This window comes from Ictidomys tridecemlineatus, chromosome 7 (assembly GCF_052094955.1).
Source record: "Ictidomys tridecemlineatus isolate mIctTri1 chromosome 7, mIctTri1.hap1, whole genome shotgun sequence".
NCBI classification, from domain to species: domain Eukaryota; kingdom Metazoa; phylum Chordata; class Mammalia; order Rodentia; family Sciuridae; genus Ictidomys; species Ictidomys tridecemlineatus.
The window spans coordinates 157,594,087-157,609,229 of NC_135483.1; the positions used below are offsets into that span (position 1 = coordinate 157,594,087).

The window sequence follows — 15,143 nt, forward strand, 5'->3', positions numbered from 1 at the left end:
TTTGCAGTACCAGGGATTGAATGTAAAGGTGCTCTAACATTGAGGTACATCCTCAGTCCTTTTATTTCAATATAGTGTCTCCCCAAGTTGCTCAGGTTAGCCTTAAACATAAGATCCTTCTGCCCAAGGCTTCCAAGTAACTGGAATTACAAGCATGCACCAACACAGCCATGTACATACGTTTTTGTTTCTCTTGGACAACTACCTAGCAGTAGGATTATTGAGTCTTTTTTTAATTTAATTTTTTTATTGGTTGTTCACAACATTACAAAGCTCTTGACATATTTCATTCATTAGATTGAAGTGGGTTATGAACTCCCAATTTTACCACAAATGCAGATTGCAGAATCACGTCGGTTATACATCCACAATTTTACATAATGCCCAATTAGTAATTGTTGTATTCTGCTACCTTTCCTATCCCCTACTATCCCCCCTCCCCTCCCCTCCCCTCCCTTCTTCTCTCTCTACCCCATCTACTGTAATTCATTACTCTCCTTGTTTATTTTCCCATTCCCCTCACAACCTCTTATATGTAATTTTGTATAGCAATGAGGGTCTCCCTTCATTTCCATGCAATTTCCCTTTTCTCTCCCTTTATTATTGCTGGTATTTTTACATTTATTTCCCAGTGCAGAAAATTTTTAAAATATTTTGGACACATTTCTTTTGGTTTTGTTTTGTCAGATATACATCTTGTGATTTTTTTTTCTATTTTTGGATGATGTGCTTTTTGGGTTTTTTTTTTTCCCCTCAATGAGAAATGTTTTTTGATGAAGTTAATTGTCTTTTGTGTGAGTCTTATTTTTATGGCTCTTTTAGGAAGCTTTCTTCTCAAAGGTCAGGAAGATATTTATGTTTTCTTTAAGTCTCAAAATTTATAAATTTTTACACTCAGGTTTATGAGCATCTTAAATTGGATTTTATGTATGATATGAAGTTAAGATTGAGAATGGTTTCTCCAAATATTTTTACTTTTCTCTCTTGATTTGTAATGTGGTAAAATGCCCTGCAGTAAGCCAACCTCGCATTCCTGGAAAACCCAAACCTATATATTGACATTTTTAATTTACTGCTGGATTTCATTTGCTAATATTTTGTAAAGAATTTTTGTATTCACTTTAATGAGATATTCTTGCTATAATACTCTTTTCTTATATTGTCCATGCCTGATTTTAGTGTTTGAGTTAAAATGGCTTCATGATATGAGCTGGGAAGCATTCTTATGTTTGGTTCTTTAAGAAAGAGGTTATGGCAGTATGTAAAAAAGTGGATGTGTAACCGATGTGATTCTGCAATATGTATATGGGGTAAAAATGGGAGTTCATATTCCGCTTGAATCAAATGTATGAAATATTATATGTCAAGAGCGTTGTAATGTTTTGAACAACTAATAATAATAAAAAAGAAAGAGGTTGTGTATGATGAAGAGTTATTATTTTCTTGTGCATAAGATTGTTATAATTCATTAAGGAAATTACCTGGTACAAGAGTAATTTTTCAAAGTTATTCAATTACTAATTTAGTTTCTGTATATAAGACTATTTAATGTTCCCATCTTATTGTTTTCTGTTCTTTATTTTTATATATTTTCTTTATGTTACATGATTAGGGTTTAAATTATTATTTTTATCGTTTCTCAAAATAGAGGTCCTTTATACTTTTTATGTTCTAACACTGGTATTTAAACCTATAGATATTCTTGTAAAGACTGATTTAGCTGTATCTCACAAATATCGATGTGTTGTGTTTTCATATATTTCTGTTCAGAGTACATACCACATTAGCCTTTGAACTTTCTTCTCTGATCCATAAACTATTTAGTAGTGTGTTTTAAACTTTCAAATATTTTGGGATTTTTCAAAGGTTCATTATTTTTATTCATCTTTATTAAATACAATAATTTAATTTGTTATGGCTAGAGAACACAATTTAAATTAAATCATCTGAAATATATTGAAACTTGTTTTGTGGTTTTATGATCCAGAATATGGTCTATATTGAACATCCTTAGAAACTACAACTTTCTCTTGTGTGGAGAATTTTCCTATCAATGTTAATGGCTTAAGTCAATGGTTAGTGCAATTACATTATCCATAACTATACTAATGTTTTTGTTTAATTGTTTTATCTGTTACTGAGAAAAGAGTTTAAAATCCCCATTGGTGACAGTAAATTTGCTGCTAGTTACCTTTTGTTTTGTTAATTTTTATCTTGCATTTGGCAATTCTGCTATTGGATGTTTAGTGGTCTTATGAAAAGAGTCCCTGGTAATGCTATTCATCTTGAAGTCTACTTTATCCTGATATTCATACTTTATCACCAGCTTTCTTTTGCTTTTTCTTCACATTCTTTTACTTTCAATCTGTTTCCTTATGATTAAAATGTGTTTCTATACAATCTTAATATGTATGCATTTAATCAGAATGCAGCTTTTTGGCTTTTGTCCAGTGTGAAAAAATGTCCATTTATTCTAATTTAATTACTAATATGTGTGGTTTTTAAGCCTACCAATTTGATGCTTGAATCATATTTTACTCCTCTTCTTGTGTTATTCTTTCCCCTTTTCTTCTTTCTTTTGGCAAGTCAACTATTGTGTGGTATTAACTTTATTTTATCTTTTCTAATGATATATGGAGGAGATGTTTCATTTTTGTGTTATTATTTTGATGACTATTTTAAATTTTCTTTAAATTATCCTAACCTATTACTTCACTACAAACCTAATAACTTTATGAAAACATATTTCCAATGGCTTATTCTTATCTTAAGAATCTTTTCATTCTTACCATTATGTGTTTTATTTCTTCCCACATGGTAGAATTCATGTTTCTTTTAAAATTATCTTTACTTTAAATAGCCATCCTACTCTTGTATGCTAATTTCCAAATCAAAAATCCTAATGAAGTCACCTGCCAATTCTTGCTAACAATGTGACTTTGACCTATATTTGGTTTAACTTTTCAAGACCTGGGTGTAGAATCATATTATCCATGGAAAAGACTATTGGCATATCACACTCAGAGTAGATTTATTGTTTTTCCCATTATTTTCCTCTTTTTCTAATAGAAGGATCACGTTTCTTACTGTATCTCTAGGACTTAGAGTGTCATGATACCACACTTGGCCTTGTGACACTAATTTGCCATGAAAATGTGAGTGGAGTCGAGAGAGCTCTGGATAGAAGCTATAAAAAGGCTATTGTGTAGATTTGTACTTTCTTGCTCTTTCCCTTTGTATAAAAAAAGACACATTCTAAAATATGGGTTGTTCTTTCAACCAGTTCCAGCATAAGAAGAAGATATATAGAGCAGAGCCACAGCTGACCATAGCTAAAGGAGCAAGATATATGCTATTGGTGCTGCAAACCACTGAGATTTTGAGGTCATTTTTTACTGTAGTTTTACCTAGTGAAAACTGACTAATAAAACATGGATAAATGTTATTAATACACCCTAGGAAAATAAATATATTCATATCTCAGATTTTTCTTGCTATACTTAGCTATACAACCTTAGCTCTGCTTTTAATTTTCTTCAAGTCTGCTTTGCATCTTTTTAAAATTTTCTTTCCATGGCAGCATACGTTCTACAATAGTTTAAGCATATTTCTTCTATTGCATATTTATTTTTTCTCCAGATAATACTACCTTTCCAGTCTATGTATGACTCCCATTTTCTCTTGAATGTAGCTTTAGGACTTCTTTTTAACCAACCTATAAAGTGTTTAATTTGTATTAAGTATAATATAAAGATGTATAAATAGAAATCTCCAATTGCATCAAGTCTGAAGTAAGTGGCTCAAGTAAGTGGTCTGAGAAACAGAGTGTATCAATAAATAGGATGAGCTTTCCAGATTTAAATGGGGATTATTTATATAGTTATAGATATTAGGGATTACTTAAATAATTATAAATTTGAGAAAAAGAAACTTTTATATAAATATTATGCCGACCATAATCTTAATTTTTTAAAAATTTAGAACACATTTTTTTCTCCTTCTTTTTCAGTTAATATCAATCTAGTGGTCAGTGTTTTTTCTTAAATTAGTAGAATGACAAAGCAATTTTTGGTAGAATTTTAATTTCTTTCTGCTTTTTTACATAAATAAAAAATTGGTTAATGATAGCATTCCATATACCTGTTGCTACTAAAATTACTTTATCAAATTGTGAATGACAATTGTTTCTTTGTTAACTAATTGAGTAAATTACAATAACTTTATTACCTGAAAGCTGAACTGTGAGTGTTCCTTCCAATGAAGGATACGGTCCACTTAAAGAATGGAAAGGATATTTTAATTCACACTTTCCATTCCTTCTTTAATTTGTGCAACTGCTTATCTTGCATCTGTATGACAATCTCTCTCATATACTTCTTCTGCAAGTAAGTTGGATTTAAATAAGAGGAGTTGTTGACAGTTCCTAGAAGCTCATAAAGTTCTAGGCTGCTGTGTTTGAGCCATAACAATGCCATATTTTACGTTTTCTGACTTTTCCCTAGAAATCCCAGTATGACTTTAAAGAAAAATAGGAAAACACTCTCCTTTTTTTTTCATTTAATGTGAGGATATTTGTCATATGAATAATAGCTACACTGTTATATACTATTGAAATGCTAAAATAAGAGAAGTGGCATTTTGGTTTACTATTTGCAAGACTAACATAGTTTAATACTATATATGTATCCATGTCAAAATGCAGCAATATATATTCATATTTTAGGGAGGAAATCAATTATCTTTACTTTCTTTTATTTAAAAAAGTACTACCCTACTGATAATTTTAAATTTTTAATTGATTTAAATGCCAAAAACTGAAAGACTGAAATTATACTTATACATAATGGCTTAAAATTCTAAAAACACTTGAAAAACCCAAGAACCAACTTTATAACTGAGCAAATGTAATTTCATATTAAAGACTTCAAAAGAAGAGATCATTATAGAAAATTTAGTTTTTCATAATTAAGCTAGTTTGCTAGAGCTTGACAAAGCTTCTTTAGAAATAACACATAATTTATCTTCTGCACAACAATGAAAAATAATTTAGGAGATTAATACAAAACTACCTTGTTGAGGCATAATTCTATTGTCATCATTTAAGCCTGACTGATTTCACTTAGTTTTGTCTGAGTCAGAACTGAAGGTACTTAGTTTATTTAAAAGGAGGAGGAGAAAGGAGGTCAAGGTGGAAAAAAAGAAGAAAAGGAAGAAGAAAAACAGCTTGATATCATGCATAGCATAATTCAGTTAGATCAAGTTGCTATGCTAGACTTCATGAAATGATATCATATCAATTAAAAGATAATTATAAGAAAAATAGTTCTATTGTTCCCTGCATAACGAATTTGAATATTTTTATGCATATTCATATAAATGACTTTAATTTTTTTCTTTATTGAATGCCTAAAAGATGGGAAATTTATTTTTCCTTGATATATTATGAACATTAGTTTAGGTTATGTAGAATATGGTGAGTACCAAGTCCCCGTGAGAGAAGATTAAGGAAAGGCTGGGGGAGTTACTAATAGGAAACAGTGATGTGAGCAACACTTTTGCACAGTTTTTCTGATGAAGCAAACAAAGAATGAGCATTGAACAAATAAGAATTTTGAGTCAAGACAAATATTTTCATGGAAAAGTAATGTTAAGGTACCTCTGTAGCTAAGAGGAATGATGGAGCAAGAAGGAACACATTTAGGCAGTAGGGAAAGAAGACGTTTCAGAAGCAAGGGACTTGAGAAAGAACTGGTTGTAGACAATGGTGTAGTGGTTGGTCTCAGAAGAAGGAACACAGATAGTATAGGAAGAGGGATGGCTGAGTAAGTGGATACATATGTAAGGAACAAGTAGCACTGACAGGGCAAGAGGAAGTATATCTTTTCTGATTGTACTTGTTGTCTCTTGGTCTCTGCTCATACTTAGGGAAGCCATCCGTTGGGCGAACAGAAAAGAGACAAGAAATGCTACACGAGAATGAGTATATTAATTTGCACTTACTTATTCTACTAGTAAATCTCTGGTGAATAAAGATATATTTTTAATAATTCACACTCCTGTATGTCTTTAGTAAATGGCATTTGATGTCGGTAGCTTAAATGTATTTTGTGATATACAGTTTCATTTCAATAATCAAATAGAGACTATATTACCAAATGATTTAACTTTAATCTACACAAGGTTTATTTTGGTAAAGGGACTTCACAATTTGGTTAAAAACTTACAAGTCCTGTTTGTATCCTACATATTTTCCCATTCCATTGACACTATACTAGTTCAAATTTCATCATATCTTGCTTATATTGCTTTCAATCTTTTTTATTAGTGCCTACTAATGATGCAGAATAATGGGCTTCATTGTGGCATATTCACATATGCATATTTCGTAGATGGATCATTTCTATCCCTGTTTTCTAATAGTCTCCTTTCTACTTTCATGTTACTTTTTTTTTTAATCCCACGTATGAGATAAAATACACAATACTTGTTCTTTGGAGTCTGGCTTATTTTGCTAAACATGATCTCCAGTTCTACTCATTTTCCTACAAATGATGTGATTTCATTCTTCTTTATGGCTGAATAACACTCTGTTTGTATATATACCACATTTTCTTTATCCATTAATCAATTGAGAGAAACCTAGGCTGATTCCATAGCTTGGCTATTGTGAATTGTGCCTTGTAAACATGGGCATATAGGTAACTCTATAGAATGCTGACTTTAATTCCTTTGGGTATGTGCTGAGGAATGGTACATCTGGATAATATGGTTGACCTATTTTTGCTTTTTAGAGGCAACTCAGTATTGATTTTGACAGCAAATGTACTAATTTATACTTCCACCAACAGTGTATGTGAGTTTGTTTTTCTTGCATCCTTGCCAGAATTTATTGTTTTGAAATCTTGATGATTGCTATTCTCACTGGAGTTAGATGGAATCTCAAAAGTAATTCTGAGACTCAAACATTTTTGCCATATAATTTTTGGTCACTTATTCTTCTTTTGAGATGTCTGTTCAGTTCACTTGCTCATTAATTAATTGGAGAGGGGTGGTTTTAGGTTGTTTGAGTTCTTTACGTATTTGGGGTATTAATCCTCTGTTAGGAGAATAGCTGGCCAGATTTTCCCACAATCTGTAGGTTGTGTCTTCTCTCTGTTGATTGTTTGCTGTGCAGAAACATTTTAATTTGATGCCATCTCATTTGTTGACTCAATATTATTTCCTGAGCTCTTGGAGTCCTATGTAGGAAGTTATTGCCTGTGCTTACATCTTGAAGTGTTTCCCTATTTTCTTTTAATTGTTTTAAAGTTTCAGGTCTTATTCAGATGTCTTTGTTCCTTGACTAAATTTTAAAGTAACTAGTAGATCTCTATACTTGCAAACTTGCTTCTTTTAGATATATCTCCTATGCCCCTAACTGAAATGAAAATATAATCACGTCACTGAACACTGAAAATGACATGAAGTAACCTAGAGGCAGCTTCACACTGGACAAATTCAGACCTGATGCTAGGTGAGCTACACATGGGTTCTTCAGATTATTTCTCAAGCCCCAGATTTTTTACTTGTAAAGTGAGATGTTTGCCCTGCTTAGCACACAAGCTGGGGTGAAGATGAAACAAGCGGATATGTGAAGGTGCTTGCATCCACTAAATTGCTCTGTCACCCTAAGGTGTTATCATTAAGAAAGTGTTAAGTCATTCTCTTATTCCAAGTAAGAAGGATTTTGAAGGAAGTCCAAAAAGACTGAGCCTCCCAAATGTGAATTCTTGGCCCTGTGAATGACCTTATGATGATACTAGTCTGAAAAATCTTTGTGGGAGCAGGGAAATAAGAATCATAAAACAACATAACAAAAATAAAGAATTAAAGATATGATAGAACTTATAAAGAATGTCTTGCACCAAAACATCCAAATTTGACTTTTGTATACAAGAAGTAAAAAGATCAAGAGAGGACAGTTGAGGAGTGGTGAGACGTCTGATAGACATCCTCAGAGATCCTCCACAGTGGCAGGCTCGTTGCTTTAGCACACTGGATCTTGCTAGGAATAATGCGCTAAGGTAGTATTCCCTCCTTTTCCTTATTGATAAAAACAAGAATGGAACTGAGAGCTTTACCCTTTTCCTTTTTTACTGGCCTGTTATAAGTACTGGTTTGCACTGTAAGCCTAAAAAATATAATCCATCTAAGCCTGACTTCAAGTTCAAGTAAAACTTGAAAAAAAAATAAGACAAATACTTGTTTAAATATATAATTTACTTTAAAAGTAACAATAATAAGGCAATTTTAAGAGATCACCACATTTCATAAAATTGGTAAGAACAGCAACAATTTTTTAAAATTGTGTATGTTTTCCAGCAGAGTTTTGCTATTTTAAGGTTCACCCTTGGTTTTGGAATGACAATAACCAAACATAAGGAAGCTTATTAAGATTATAAATCAGTGTTTCTTATTAGTTTCAGTTTTCTGCTAGATCTAGCTGTACAACTTGACATCTTGCTTGTTCCATAATGAGACACCCAGGTTCATCTCCACAATTTCCCTTCTACTGACTCCAGTTGGTGGAATTTGGTGACTCTTCTCATTCTCTCTTCTAGTTTCCAAGTGCCCCTTAAGCTCTGGTTTCAAACCAGTAACTTGTGGTCCATTCTAGATCTCCCCAAGTTCCTTCTTTTTATGCTGTTTCTTGGAATCTACCTGCCCCCAGCAACTCCATTACTTAAATTTCATTGACTCCCAAAGTGCTTGCCCCTACATTGTTTCAAATCAACATACAAAAAAAAAAAAAAAAAAGCAAAGAAGATGAAAAAAAAAGTCTTCTTGAAAATGTCAGGAGAAAGGTTGTATTTATTTGATTTGAGGTGTGAAAGAAGATATGACCATCTTCCACGAAACAATAAAAGAAGAAAATACTAAATAAAACAAATCCCACAAAATGGTCTAAGAAAGCTGAAGTGCTGGAAGAGGTAAGAAATTGACTTTGAGCCAATCAATACGTCTATTTACAGAACCATTAGCTCAGTCTAAAACTGTAAAGTGAAAAGAATGAAAAATTGTGGAAAAGACATATAGAGTAAAAAAAAAAATATAGGTGCATTAGAGAAATTTTTGTTACCATTAGATTGCCCAGGCTATCCAGAGTAAAATGGAGAGAAAGTTTACAAAATTAACAATATCTGTTTACAATTTCATCATGAGACTAACTTTCTGAACCTTATTTTTTTTTTAAAAATTCAAACCAATGAAATTCTATCATTTTCCCTAACTTTTTATAGGTTTGGAAAAATATCTTGAAAATTTAGGGAAAATTTCTAGTGCTCTAAACCATAAGATTTAGGATGAATAGGTACTGTAGTATATTTCTTCAGTTTAAGGGTCGTTAAAAAATATATATATTAAAAGACATATAAGGTTTTCAGTCATAAAATATGGTTTACATTTGTGAATTAATAAAATACATTATGGTAAGAATAAACCTTAGAAGTGAACATTTTGAAAGGTCAAAACATTTATCTAATTATAACATTGTGGGTTATATTGATGGAATTAAAATTTAAAAAAACATACTTTTATAGAGCTTTACTGTTGTTCATATTGAAGACTGTGGCCTCTGTTTAGTTGTCACTGGAGAATTTCTAATGAATATGATATATTGGCTAAGAAATGTTTGTGAATGACACTTCAAAAATACAAATTTGATTGAGATATAATCTTTTCTGTTCAAAGTTTTCCTATTACTTTAAGGATAAAAGTCCACAGTCATTATCATTGTATTTAATCTTTTATGATTGTCCCTAACTAATCTCTCCACCTTCATGTCTAGTCACATGTCATGCTTGTTATGTGACAGCTACACTTACTTATACCTTTCTCAGGAATTTACACATGCTGCTATCAATGTCTATCTGGGCATGTTTTCTCTGACCTCCAAGTCTGATTGAGACGGTACCATATGATTCAGTTGCAGAATCCTACCATTCCTGAATGATAGCCTCACCTTTATCTCTTTTCCTCCATTGTTGTGCTTGGTTCTTAGTTTGTGGCCCAATATTCTTAGCACCTATGATATTCTAAAACTTGGATCATTTTTCTTATTTTCCCTCATTGTGCTGAGGATGAATCCTAGGGCCTGAATGAAGTATGGGGGGCAAACATTGTACCACTAAGGTATATCCCCACCCCTCAACACTCATTTGCTTTTTAAATTCCTCTTAGAACAGAGCTTGGAGTTGACAAGAAGTAGTAGTCAGAGTGGGCAAATTCAGAATTTGTGACCTTTGGGTCATGGTAGCTCTGGGTAACAAGGTGTGATCCCGTGTTCAGATGATTAAATTGAGGTAGGAGTTGGAAAATGTGGCACCAGTGTCAAACAGAAAGATCAGACAGATCTTTAGTGATTCTGTGGTAATCACTAAATGTGTACATTAATTGTCCAGGAACAAGATAATATTGCTTTTTCTGCATGCTCTGATATTGAATGGAGGTGACACTGGTACAACTTCAGGCTAGAGTAGTTAGTTGCAGGAAACTCTGGAAAGTACTTAAGAGTCAACTCTCCCCACCTAGTAGCACCTTGCCCAGCCAACTTTAGCAAGAAATTATTGAAAGAAGGCATGGGCATAGGTGTTCTTAAGCCACTAAGCTTGGGGGGTGTTTGCTACTTGGCATTCATTTGTGTAATCTATCACAACCTGAATATATAAGGATGGTATTTAGAGGTATGGATGTAGTCCCTTTAGTGGACATACTCCACCAGCAACTCTCAAATGCCCCCAGATCCCAAAAGCTTATCCTAGATTAGAGTACACCAAAGTGATTCCAGTGCTAAGTCACTGATAAAAATGGTACTGAGGTGGAGCATCAGAAAAGGACAATCAGCAAACAACAGGAGGAAGTGTTCTATTGGATGATAATGCCAGATTCCATTAATGGTAGTTTGAAAATGACATATGAAATAAAAATTAGTCTTCTCCTAGCCCCACAAGAGGAAGAAGGATAGAAATAGGAAAGACTTGATGTGGTGCTATATTCTTGTCCAGGGTGGAAAAGACAGGAGGAAATTGTTGAGACATTTAGTACAATTTGACCTTATTCTTTCAATAGAGCTAATACTGGTGATTATTAACAACAACAACAACAACAACAACAAATAGAGTCAAGCGTATACTAATTTCTTCTATCATTAAATAAGCTCAATTTTATGTTCATAGAGCATATGGGAAATATTTCTTAACAATCACAGGCATGATTAAAATGTCTGTTCACATGCACACTTTTAATGCCCTATAACACAAAGATCAGACTATGTCTGACTCAAGGTATCCCCAAATGGAAAAATATTGTTTTTCCTCTCTCAAAAACACATTCTGCTTTCTTTCCAAATTCATACCCACATGGCATTCCTACTGTTGCTTTCATTTTTCCTAATGCTGCTTTATCTCTTCATGCATATTCGTATTTTTAGATCAGATAAAATGAATAGGAAGTTCTTTCCCTGAAAAATATGTAGTGTGATTCAAAGAGAATGTTAATGAAATGAAATACTTAAAAGCTTTGTGAAATATTGATACATAGCAACTAATTCTGTCTCTGTACTCAGTTGCTTTTTCTTTGTGTATCTGAAGCACCGTTCTTATGAAATTATGTGGATGTACAAGCACTTGTATTGACAGTATTTTTAAATGGAAGGGAAGGGGGAGAAAAAGGAACCTAATATATGTAATAGTACATAGAGACTAATCATGCCTTCACTGCACCAAATCCATTTTTCAGGATATCTACCTCCATACAGAAATACCTTTCGCCAACCCAGTATAGGTACTCGAAATGAAGAGAACTATACTGGGTTGTTGAATTCCATTTCAGAGACAGGGACTGACTTTGCTCCCAGCAGTTCCATTCCTCTGCTCTCACACTGTCGGACAAGCAGTTCATAGAGAGAGATCTTGAACTACATCCCCTTGCCTGAAAAGAGATTACAAATAAAACATGTACCTCACTTTATTCTTAGGGCCTATGTGGCCAAGGTAGTGATTTGTTTGTGTACAGATGGGCCTAGTGCAAAGAAACAGAGAACATATTCAGATGAGGCATTGCTAAATGGGAAAGATATGTTTCAAGGACAGCTTCTATATTATATTAGCTACACCTGGCAGAGTCCCAGGGCAAGGTAAGTACACTCTAAACAATGAAGTCTCCTTAGTAAAAACTGCTGCATATTGAGCGAACTCTATGGGTGGGAAATAACAACCAAGAATGTCACTCTGAGGAGGAGTATATGTTTTAGAGGCAGATTTTACATCAACTTTAACACAGCTGGAAAGAGTTCAACTTTTTTTTTTTTAAGACAAATGACTTGAATTTTAAAACTTTAAAAATTTAAGACTATATATGATTAGTGTACTAATACTAGATTAGGAATAAAATTCAGTCTCAGAACTTCAGTAAAATTAAGAAGCCAGTTGCATTCTTGGCACATAGAAATGTACATTTAAAAAACCTACTTGTTTGCTTAGTGCATCTGCTAAATGATACAATATCCATATCTATGATTACTCCAGAGATCAAATTAAGAACATTGCTCATTTGTTGGTATGTCTCTAAGGAAAACACAGGAAAACAAATGCTAATCCAAAGTGTAATGGACTTTTCAAAGTATAATACATTAACTATTCCTTCAACCTTTGGGAAACAAAATTAAAATTAAATAAAAATAAGACATTGTCCACAGGTTTTTTTTTTTTTGGTAAATATTGCATTGTTAATTTAAGCCACTCCTTAATATGAATTTGGTATCAGTTTATGAATCTTCTATAAATATCCCTAAATCTATCTAGATAGAAACATCAAACATGAATTGTTTTTTTTTATTTCAGGATAGATCAAAATCCCAGTGGTAAAAGAAGATTTAGGTATCTCTGAAGGTTTCTTATCACTCAGCAACATAACTCTGATGGTTCATACCTGAGAGGGTCATCTGAGATCACTCATCAAATAAATCAAATAGTCTGCTCATTGAAAGGGTGAGCCTATGGTAATCCAAAGCCTTTACTTTCAGACATCAAATCTTTCCTTTCATAAGCCAGAAGAGAAGTTAATATGTCATTCTGGGTAGTGTATGCAAACCTGAGGAAGAACTTGCTTTAAGCTGCTACTACAACTTAAAGGTTTGACTTAGCTTAGCAATGACTATATTTAGTTTTACTCTTTGAAACCCCAAATTCCACAACCTTGATATGCTGAGGAAAAGGTGGTAGTGAGAAGATTGAAAATGTATTGGTTTTATCTCTAAATTTTATTGTAGCATATTTATTAAATGATGATTAAGGTCTATTTGTTCTATATATATGGTTAATATTTGACTAAAAGCAGTATTTTAAATTACTACTATAAAAAACAGTTTTTGAAAAAGTAGAAATCAAATTCCTTATCTAGATCTGCGTTGTCCAATATGGTAGTTAGTAGCCATCTGTGGCTGTTTAAATTTACATTAATTAAAATTAAATAAAATTTAAAATCTTGCATTAACTACATTTCAACTGGTCAACAGCAACACGTGATTGGTGGGTATTGTATTGAACATGTGGATATTGGACACTTTCATCAATGTAGCAAATTCTATTGGGTAGGACTGTTGTAGCAAGTTTATAAATCAAACACAGTATATAATAATATTCATAAATCAATCTTCCCAATTCAGTACTTTCATTTTAGAGTTTTTCAGCCTGTGTAAAATAAGAGATGGCATGATTTCCATTTTCATCTTCCTTTGAGGCAGAGAGGGTATTTTATACATATGTGTGATTTGATTATATATATATCTGTTTTGTATGAATCATCTCTTGATTAATAAATAAACACAATAGAAATGATTAATTAATAAGAGCTTACATTCTTACTTTATCTCAAGGGCTGTATAGCTATCGTCTAATTTATTCTCTAAACATCTTGATAATGAACATCCATATTACTGTGGCTTGAATCTCAACAGATTGGAAGAAAAAAACTAAGCACAGAAGAATGGATGTGACTACAATGAATATCTTTTATTCCTCTGTCCAAAGCTCTGGCTACTACACTTGCAATGACATTTACAGTTTGGATTAACATGCCTGTCTCATTCACTGAAGTTCATTACTGTGCCTAGACTACAGCACTATTTCATACAAACCATGTACATTCTTGCAAAAAATGCTTCCTTTGCACAGGGGCCTAATTTTTCCATGTATAAATTTAGCTGTGTGAGTTTAAATGAAGTCAACATGGGAGCCTTGAGCAGTATATTATTTGTAATAGGACAGATTTCATTTTGGGTACCTAAAAACTTCCTCCAGAAGAATTATCTTCTAAACTTACATCAACAGGCCTCTCATTACCAGCAGTTTGAGGAGGGAGATTAAAGCAAAATGAAGGCATATAGAGATTTAATTATGTGTTCACATCTAGAAGCAGCGATAAGCTGAGGATCTGCCATTACCTTGATATTTTGGAGATAAAATGGGTATCTGAATAAATAGAAGCCTTCAGCCTCTGCAGCTGTCACTAACATATTTCATCCTAATTGCAAAATATTTATTTTAAACACTAGAACACACTCTGAAGAAGCTAACCTCAGCTGGCAAAAATAGATTTCAATTGCTAACTTTTCCAGATTAATTGAAATAGTGTGGGAGAGGCTATGGATGCATTTTATTCTTTATATTTTTAACTTTGTATTCTGTATATGAGGAAAGAAGGAAAGAAGACAAGAAGAAAATAGAGAAGGAAAAAAGGAGAAAAAAGAAAGGAAAGATGAAATATAAAAAAAAGCCCAAGGAACTACCCCCATTGTTTCTTGGTGGATAGGAACTATTTTACTGTTTTCTCTGCGTTAATATCCACATTTTACTTAGCACACAATAGGTTCTTAAGAAATATTTGTTGGAAAAAAAGAATAAAATCACTAAATTTTGGCTGAGAGTAGGAAAAGAGTCATTTTAAATTTAGTATTTATAGGCATATATATATATATATACTTATAAACTTTCTTTACTCAAATATATATTGCTTTTTTGTATTTAAGAAATGAATATGAATCACTGTCTCTATCTTCTATCTCCTCCCAATTCCTTCCTTTTCTGTTATCAACAGAGGTTTGCAAT

At 32.6% G+C, this 15,143-nt stretch overlaps 1 protein-coding gene across 2 annotated transcripts in view; it reads right to left on the reverse strand.

Moving 5' to 3' along the window:
- The window catches only part of Tmeff2 (transmembrane protein with EGF like and two follistatin like domains 2), a 256,780-nt gene that overhangs the window by 128,960 nt on the left and 112,677 nt on the right, over positions 1-15,143 (reverse strand). The window lies entirely within an intron of this gene.